This window comes from Elephantulus edwardii, unplaced genomic scaffold, assembly GCF_000299155.1.
Source record: "Elephantulus edwardii isolate Elephantulus edwardi_28Jun2011 unplaced genomic scaffold, EleEdw1.0 scaffold00212, whole genome shotgun sequence".
NCBI classification, from domain to species: Eukaryota; Metazoa; Chordata; class Mammalia; order Macroscelidea; family Macroscelididae; genus Elephantulus; species Elephantulus edwardii.
In genome coordinates, this window is record NW_006399962.1 from 4233363 (window position 1) to 4243397 (window position 10035).

General features: G+C 40.7%; 1 pseudogene; it reads right to left on the reverse strand.

Moving 5' to 3' along the window:
• Positions 1-842: 842 nt before the first annotated feature.
• On the reverse strand, positions 843-2761 carry LOC102851477 (annotated as a pseudogene).
• Between the last annotated feature and the right edge of the window lie 7274 nt (positions 2762-10035).

Here is a 10035-nt window from a genome sequence, read left to right on the forward strand (position 1 = left end):
TGGAGGACATTATGCTGAGTGAAGTATCTCAGTCACAAAACGACAAATACTGCATGGCGCCACTGTTGTGAAAGAGGACTGACATCGGGGTTGGGGGGAGACTGGGAAAGATGGGTTCAAAAATATATACTGCATTGAAACAGATGAGCGAGAAAACTGTTTAAAAGGGATATGTGATTAGGTATTTTTGTCATGATAGGAGCCCAGAGCGAAGGCTGCATAGTGGAGTGGACCTGGGAGGAGGGAATGTAAAACAATGAAAGAATTTTTCTTTTACTTTTCCAAGAGGGTAGTGTAGTAGGGGGGAGGGTTGGGAAGGGAGAAAAGTACAAAAATGAATGAATGGAAATATAAAGTCTCTGTAAATTTTCATTGAAATTAATAATAAATTTTTTTAAAAGGCAAAAAAATTTGCTATTCTTACTGGTGAGATGATATCTCATAGTTGTTTTGATTTGCATCTCTCTTAGAGCTAGGGATTTTGAACATTTCTTCATGTGTTTGTCATGTGAATGTCCTCTTTGGTGATGTATCTGTTCATATCCTGTGCCCATTTTTCACTTGGGTTATTTACCTTTCTCTTGTTGTGGTGCTAGAAAAACATTTTTTTTTGCCAATTTTAAATACATCTTTATTTGAGACATTGAATTTTCCACTTACAATACAGTGATAATAAAGTGCAATGTTAATTCCTTTCCCTATACACATTCCATATTCAAGTATTGAGAATGCCCAGAAATTTAGTCTAGCAGTTTAGACTTTTCAACTGCAGTGTGCTACAAATTTGGGTCCTTCAAAATTTAACTGTGGGACAATGAATGCTATAAAATATGCAGATTGGTTTAGTCAACCTCTTCAATGGTGGGTCCAGAAGAGGCACCACCAGATGGAGGAGCTCCACCACCAGGGAAGCCACCAGGCATGCCTCCAGCACTCTGGTACAGCTTGGTGATTATGGGTTTGCAGACCTTCTCTAGTTCCTTCTGCTGATGCTCAAATTCCTCCTTTTCTGCAGTCTGATTCTTATCAAGCCAGTTGATAATTTCATTGCACTTGTCAAGGATCTGCTTGTCCTCGTCATTGATCTTGCATTGAAGCTTTTCATCTTCAACTGTTGCTTTCATATTAAATGCATAAGACTCAAGGGAATTCTTAGAAGACACCTTATCTCTTTGCTTCTCATCTTCAGCTTTGTACTTCTCAGCCTCCTGGACCATTCGTTCAATGTCTTCCTTACTCAAGCGGCCCTTATCATTGATGATGGTAATCTTGTTTTCTTTCCCAGTGCTCTTGTCAACAGCAGAAACATTAAGGATACCATTGGCATCAATATCAAATGTGACTTCAATCTGAGGAACACCACGAGGTGCAGGTGGTATCCCAGTGAGCTCAAACTTGCCAAGCAGGTTGTTATCTTTGGTCATGGCACGCTCTCTTTCATAGACCTGAATGAGTACACTAAGCTGGTTGTCAGAGTAGGTTGTGAAGGCCTGCGTCTGCTTAGTAGGAATGGTTGTATTCCACTTGATGAGGACAGTCATGACTCCACCAGCAGTTTCAATACCAAGAGAAAGTGGAGTGACATCCAGAAGCAGCAAATCTTGAACATTTTCAGATTTGTCTCCAGAGAGAATGGCCGCCTGGACAGCTGCACCACAAGCAACAGCCTCATCTGGGTTGATGCTCTTGTTCAACTCCTTTCCATTGAAGAAATCCTGAAGAAGCTTCTGAATCTTGGGAATTCTGGTAGAACCACCCACCAGGACAATATCATGGATCTGTGACTTGTCTAGCTTAGCATCCCTCAGAGCTTTCTCCACGGGGTCCAGAGTGCCACGGAAAATATCAGCATTCAATTGTTCAAAGCGGGCTCGGGTAATGGAAGTATAGAAGTCGATTCCCTCATACAGTGAATCTATCTCAATACTGGCCAGGGTGCTGGAAGAAAGTGTGTGCTTTGCACGTTCACAAGCAGTGCAGAGGTATTTGACAGCCCTCTTGTTTTCACTGATGTCTTTCTTATGCTTGTGCTTGAACTCTGCAATGAAATGGTTGACCATTCTGTTGTCAAAGTCTTGTCCACCCAAATGGGTGTCTCTAGCTGTAGACTTGACCTCAAATATCCCATCTTCAGTAGTGAGGATGGATACATCAAAAGTGCCACCTCCTAAGTCAAACATGAGCACGTTCCTTTCAGCACCAACCTTTTTGTCTAGACCATAAGCAATAGCAGCAGCAGTTGGCTCATTGATGATTCGGAGGACATTGAGGCCAGCAATGGTTCCAGCATCTTTGGTAGCCTGGCGCTGAGAGTCATTGAAGTAGGCTGGTACAGTGACAACAGCATTGTTAACAGTCTTCCCAAGGTAGGCTTCTGCAATTTCCTTCATCTTTTTGAGAACCATAGAGGACACCTCTTCTGGATAGAAACTTTTGGTCTCTCCTTTATATTCTATTTGGGCCTACCTGCATCGTTCACCACCATGAAGGGCTAGTGTTTCATATCGGACTGCACAACAGCATCATCAAATCTTCGTCCAATGAGACATTTGGCTTTGAATACTGTGTTAGTAGGATTCATTGCAACTTGATTCTTTGCTGCATCGTCAGTCAATCGTTCGGTATCGGTAAATGCGACATAGCTTGGGGTGGTCTGGTTGCCTTGATCATTTGCAATGATCTCCACTTTCCCATGCTGGAAGACCCCTACACAGGAGTAGGTGGTGCCAAGATCAATGCCAACCGCAGGGCCCTTGAACATGGTTGCTTAGTGAAGGTCCCAGGTGGTGGAGGGGAAGAACCGTACCTCAAGTCCGCCACTGCGCTAAATAGAAAAACAATTTTCGAGGCGCTCTGGTGACATTATGTTTAAAGTCAGTATTCTGACTTCACGAACCACTCTTTGGGAAGAAATATGTGGCAATCTTTTTCTGTAAGGATTTATTGCCTTGGAAATTCTATGAGACAGTTCTCTGTGCTACAGGTTCACTGTGAGTGTGAATCCACTTAATGCAGGTGGATTTGTTTGGTTTAGAATAGCATTTAGAATTAATTTTATGTGGCAACTGTTTTTGGTTTTTTATAATTGACTGTGAATTAACCATACAGAGCTTAACTGGCTATTTACACACTAACTTAATGTTCTAAAACGCATAATAGTTTTGGTAGAGAGGGCGCTCTGAAATAAGTAGAAAATAAATTGGTTGAAAAAGAGATCTTCATTTGACTTTGGCAGTTTAACCACAAATTAGTACTAATGCCTACCCATGTTATTGCTATGTGCCGTAACAACAACGGAACTGACTTATAGCTGACCCTCCAGCAGGTTTTCAGAGGCTATAAACTGCATGGGAGATTATATCCATTTTTCTCTTATGGAGTGGCTGGTGTATTTGAAGCCCTGCCTTTGAGTTGGCATTGCAATTCCTTACCATTAAGTGATCTCAGTGGAAAGGAAAAGGAAGAGAATGAGGTAGGTTGTTTTATTTTGAGAATGAGGTAGTTTTATGATATAGTTTATTTGTTTATTTTTTTTATATGATATAGTTTATAAAGTCTTTCCCAAATCTCATTTTTAAATATCCATACCAGATGCAAGAGATGATCAGAAAAAGAAATACAACAATGTAGTTTCATTTTTTTAATGCTTCAAAAGAATGATTCTCAGACAACTGTCCTTTAGAATCTCTTGGGAACTTTGTAAGCAGATAAAGTTCCATCCACTGCCCCTAAGAGTCTGAGTGTGTGTTAAGGCCTGAAAACCTGTTTGAAATCTTTTCAGTCTATGAGAAAGAAGTAAGAAACAAGCAGGTAGCCACTAGCTTTAACCAACAGACTGGTGTTTTCAGAATGAGAATCCGAGAATCTAATCATGTCCTTTCCCTGCTTAGAATCTTTGTGTCTTTAAGTAAAGATAAAATCTTTACAGTGGCACACAAAAATGACCACAGTTTTGGGAGGGGACGGGAGAGGGGTTTGTGCAGGGAGAAGGGTGCAACAATGAACGAATGGAATTCCAAAATCTCTGTAGATGTTCATTGAAATGAAAAATAAACAAACTAAATTAAAAAATAAAAAAAATAAAAATAAAATTAAAAAAAATAAAAATAAAAAAATTTTTTTTAAATGACCACAATTTCAAACACTCCTTTATTAGCAGCCACACCTACTAGCTTTCAGATCCTCAAAGGCATCCTGTGTCCTCTCTGCTGCTGCTTGTTGTCTTTTATATCCTCTCTACCCCCACCGCCAAGTTGTATTCTCCAGGCCTAAAGCACAGTGCCTGGAATTTACTAGACACTCAGATATTCGAAGAATGGGTGAATGTTTGTCTGAGCAAGATGAAAGGGTCAGAGGCCAGTATATTGATAGGGAGATAGGTTGGAAGTTAAGGAATTGCAAAATTTCTCATGTATTAGATACCTAAGGAGGAGTGGCATCCACTTCCGTAATAGCTTGCCTCCAGAAACCCTATGAACCTGGAGAGAGCATGAGAGACACCCAAGCATTGAGGACTCTCCTTCATAGGGTTGCTATGGGTCGCCTGCGACTCGACGGCACTTAACAACAACATTAGATACCTAAAGTAGGAGATGAAGTGATTTGATTTGCTAAGGAAAGAAGTAAAAGGCAATAGCTTGAAATGGTAGTAAAAGTCTGAAATTGGAATTCTGAAAAGGTAGCTGACAACTAACTTGGAAATGCCTTCCCAACTACTCATTTCTCATTTTCTGAGTACCTGATATTCACTCAACATAAGAACTTGCTGAGAAGCATGGTGGGTTTATAACGTTTTTACAGCACTGATTTATAGATTTATAAAGCAGTGATTTCCTTCTTTCAGCACTCTTAAGCCGCTAGAATTGATTGAAACAAATCAATTGGTATCCCATCAATTCTTGGGCCTAATTTTTGCCAATGCCTTCTATCCAGCTTCCACTTCTTCCTTCATTACCAATGACTACTGCTCATGGTACTTCCTGAAATTTTTCAGCGTCAATCAACTCTTTTTGGTACAGTGATTCTGCATATTCCCTCCATATTTTGATGCTTTCTGGGTCATTGATGGGATATCATCTGAGAGCTAGACAATGAATAGGGATGACAGAAGAATTGATGCCTTTAAGCTGTGGTGTTAGAGAAGAGCACTGACCATCCCATGAACAACCAAAAGAAGAAACAAATATGTCTTGGAGAGATTGCAGCCAAGGTGCTCTTTGGAGGCAAGGGTGATGAGACTTCATCTCACATACTTCGGGCATGTTGCTAAGAGTGGCTATTCCTTTGAGAGGGACATGATGTTTGGAAGAGAATTGGGTCAGCAAGAGAGAAGAAAACCCTCAACCAGGTGGTTTGACATGGTGATTGCCACAAAGGGCTCTAGTGTGTCAGGAAGTGTAAAGATGGCACAGAATAGGTCAGAGTTCAGATCTGTTGTTCATAGGGTCACTGAGTTGTACTTGACTTGATGGCACCTAACAACAAAGCTGTTTGAATGTGCCAAAGAAAAGAGACAGCTGGCATGATACTGGTTTGGAGTTTTTATTTAATGGAGGTGATGGTTGAACATGAAAGTGAGTCAGCTGAGTGCTTGGTTAAATGTGGGGAGTTGTGGTCCTGCCAAATAGAGTAATATAGAGGAAAGTCTATTGTCCAGATAGCTGTCTTCCAAATTTCTTGGCATAAATGAGTGAGCACTCCCAGAGCTGCATCTGTTTGTAAGGACCATCTCTGGAAATTGGTCATTAGTTGCTTATATGCAATTTCAAGTAGAACCTAAAGAAAATATATCCATAAGAGCCAAAATATGACCTTGAGTATATCCCCCTTGGATTTAGAGAAACCGTTTGGGGTGTCAGAATCCTTGAAAATTGGCTTTTCTAGTCATTGTGTTCACTCCCTTTTGCATGGCCTCCAGCTATCTATCTTAATGGGAGACATCTGCAAATCATCAACAGCTTTGGGACCAATATAAGAGAGAGCTTCCCACACTTTAAAAGAATGGAGACAGTGGAGAGAGGTGAAGAGACTGTGGCACTGCTGTGAAGAGAACTGTGACAAGATGTAATTAGAGGAACCCTAAAGGCCATAGTTAAAAATTTGCTTGCTGGATGACTGAAGGAAAAGCTGCCTTGTAACTGCTCTAAGATAAAGTTTGCTGGATGATTGAGAAAACCAGAGACTTCTTGCATTTGTGCTGCTGAACTGAACCTTACTTTTCACTAATTGAGGAATTATGCTTTGTTAGTGTGGCTTGAGACTACTAGACTAAACCAGAACTTGCATTGGGTGATATTAAACTCCACAACTTTGAGTAAAGTCTATGAGTCAAGTTGCAATGAACATTGAACCCAATGATTACTACAAATAGGTACAGGAGCATGTGGACTGGCATATCTGATGATGTAGCTGTTTGTATAATACTATGGATATTATTGATGGGGATAGTTCCTGTTTATGAACTGGGTAGAATTTTGTCAGACTTGGTCATCCCCACATTGCATTTGCTTCTTTTACACCATCTGAAGAATAAATTTGGATAGTATTGTAAAATGGTACAACAACTCTGGAAGGTAGTTTGGCGTTTCCTCAGAAAGCTGCACTTAGATATTCCATATGACCCAGCTATTCCACTGCTTGGACTATACCCTGAGAAAATGAGAACTGAGGCACAAATGGAGATTTGTACACCAGTGTTAATAGCAACAGCATTCACCATCACAAGAACATGGAAATGTCCCAAATGTCCAAACATAATCAAAGGAATTGAGAAATTATAGTACATGCACATGGTGGAATACTCAGCAGCATGCAGGAGCAATGGCTTTGAAAATCACTACCTATCTTGGATGGGACTGGGAAGCATTATGCTAAGTGAACTAACTCAGTCCCTGAAGGACAAATATTGTATAAGACTATTATTCTAGAAATAGATAACTAATAAAACATGTATGAGGATCCAATGGATGAGGGTGGGCAGGGGAGTAATCATAGTGTCACACAATTTGATGGATAGAGGGAGGTGTGGGTAAAGGAAATGGTAAAGATCCTGTATGAAAAACAATGTATACGAACTTTGTAAGTAAACCAGTATAAGATAAAGTGGTTTAAAAAAAAATAAAAATAAAAATTAGAGCTCTTGTGGCCTAGTGGCAAGAAGCTGTGCTGCAATGCTGAAGGCATGCAGTTTGAATCCACCAACTGCCCCTCCTATGTGATTAACTGCCTCTGAAAACCTGCCAGAGGGTCAGTTATGGGTGGGATCCATCTCAATGATACACAATAGCAACAACAATGGTAACTAATGTTATAAAAAAAATTTCTATGAATGGAAAACTACTTAAAAAAAAAGAATACATATAAGAATACATATAAAGCACTGAACTGATCAGATTAGGCAAACTCTGCAATGCCATCAAGGCAATCATGTGAAGAAAGCAAAAGTTCATTTAAAAGTACAAGAATAACACTGAAAGGAACTTTCAGAAGAGACAGAAGGTTACTATAGAACGAAGGAAAGCTAAAACCAAAGGAAGAAATGATGAACTAAAAGAGCTGAACAGAAGACTTCAATGCGCAGTCCAACATGTTGCTTGCAACTCAGAGCAACCCTATGTCCAATTGCACTGAAACCTGCTCTATAGCTGTTTCTGACACACCTACCCTCATTACCACAGTCACTGAATCAATCTATCTTGAGGGCCTTCCTCTCTTGCACTGTCTCTCTGTTCTTCCAAGCATGATGTCACTCTCCAAGGACTGATCCCTCCTTGCAACATGACCAAAGTATGTTACACGAAGCTTCAGAATCCTTGCAGGCTGGTTTCACCCTCTCTAGGATGAACCTGTTTGTTCTCTTGGCAGTCTATGGTATATTCAGTGCTCTTCTCCAGCACCACAGCCCAAAGGCATCAGTTCTATCATCCCTTGTCATTTTCCAGCTTTGACGCATAGCAAGTAATTGGAAAGACTATGGCCTGGATCAGTCTCCCTGCACTCTGGAAGTCGGCTGGCTGACTGGCGGGATGGCTGGCATCTCGATGGTGGCTCGACCTGGTGGCAGTCAAGGCAAGGGAAGTTTCTGGGGTCCTTTTTGCTGTGTGTTACTGCTCTTTTTTTGCCCTTCAAAAGTGGGTGGGCAGCCCAGAGCCTTAAAATAAGGGGAAATAAGGGCGGAGCCTGTGGAGCTTGCTCCAGGTGCTAGCTTCAAATCCTGTAGAGTCCTGGGGCCTGTCTTTAATTATTTTTGATGAAAAATTCTTCTAGGTCAAACGCGATAATGGTTACCCATGGAGGACAGTGTTTGGCGGCGCTCCTTGGTTAAAACAAGCTTGGAAGCAGGAGTGGCATCCACTCCCATAAATAGCTTGCCTTGGGAAACCCTATGAACCTGGAGAAAGGATGAAAGTCACGCAAGTGTCAAGGACTTTCCTTCGTAGGGTTGCTATGAGTTGCCTATGAATCCACGGCACTTAACAACAACAATAACAACATGGCCTGGATCAGGTGCACCTTAGTCTCCAGATTGACATCATTGCTTTTCAGTACTTTGGAGAGATCTCTAACTGCAGACTTTCCCAGTGCAATTTGTCAAAGCAAATTATTATAACATTTGCAAAAACCTGGAGTCAGAAAACCAAAAAGGAAGAAAGAACACAGTTGGTATTTCTAAAATTGAAAGCATTAAGGATTCAAACCTCACATTGTATTAATAGCTAGGGATTCTTTGGACATAATATTGGATGGCTCAGAACGCTTCAAAATAAGATGGAAGAAATACACAGAAATCACTGGACCAAAAAGACTTCGTCAACATGGAAGCATTTCAGGAAGTGGTTTATTATTAAGAACCAGTGGTATAAAGGAAGTTCAGGCTGAACAGAAAGCACTGGCTGCTGTTACAGGCTCTTTATTTTTTGTCTTACATTTGACCATGGACTTTTATTAGTCCCTGTCTTATATTAGTCCATGGACTGCCAAGAAAACAAGTAAGTCTGTCTTGGAGGGGGTAAAATGAAGTTTCTCCTTGGAGATTAGGATTTTAAAGCTCTATCTCACGTACTTTTGGCATGTGGCCAGAAGGGACCAGTCCTTGGGAAGGACATCATGCTCAGAATGGTGGAGGACAGTGCAGGGGAGGAAGACTGCAGATGAGATGGATTGATACAGTAACTGGGATAATGGGGGTAGATGTGTTGGAATCAGTGAGACTGGCTCAGGACAGGGCAGGCTTCAGAGCTTCTGCAGAGTCACAGGCGACTCCATGGCACATAACAATAACTTGCTGATCATCCTACTTGTTACTTGGTTTTTAATTCTTAAGAGCAGTCCTTTCCTTTTCAGAAGGTATCAACCTAGCTAACTGCTTCAGAAATCTTATTTGAATTCCAGCCGAAGTTTAGAAAATAGGCAGGTGGTGGGATTGCTGATGAAGAGAAACTTACAGAACAGTAAGAAATGTGAGCTGGCAGGTACTCTTGACACTAAGAAAGCAAGCAAGGAAATCTAACAAATCAGGAAGTTTTATCCCTTAGCTAGCAAGAATGTTTAATTATAACACCTAGGTTTGGGAAAAGTATAGAAAAGAGTTTTATGTAGTGCTTATCATAGAAAATTCATACCATCTTGCAGTGCAGTGAATAATTTTTATATGGTTCTTGTAACCACACAAAAGCAAAGAAGAGCCTTGGTGGCACAGAGGTTTAAGAATTTGGCTGCTAACCAAAAAGTTGTTGGTTCAAAACACCAGCTACTCTTCAGGAAGAAGATGAGGAAGTCTGATTCTGTTAAAGATTTACAGCCTTGTCTTACAGGATCACTGAGTCAGAATCAATTTAATGACAGTGGGTTGGGTTTGGTAGCAACAGTATTGTGACTCAAACAAAATGAGAAGATGATACTCTAGGGTGTTTATGCGCTGCAAAAGCATTGGGCAGCCTGCTAATAATGCAAACAACATACATAGTTATGAAATGAACCTCTGACTTCCAATTCTAGTGACTTATTTTCAGTTAACACTCTCCATTTGATAAAAAT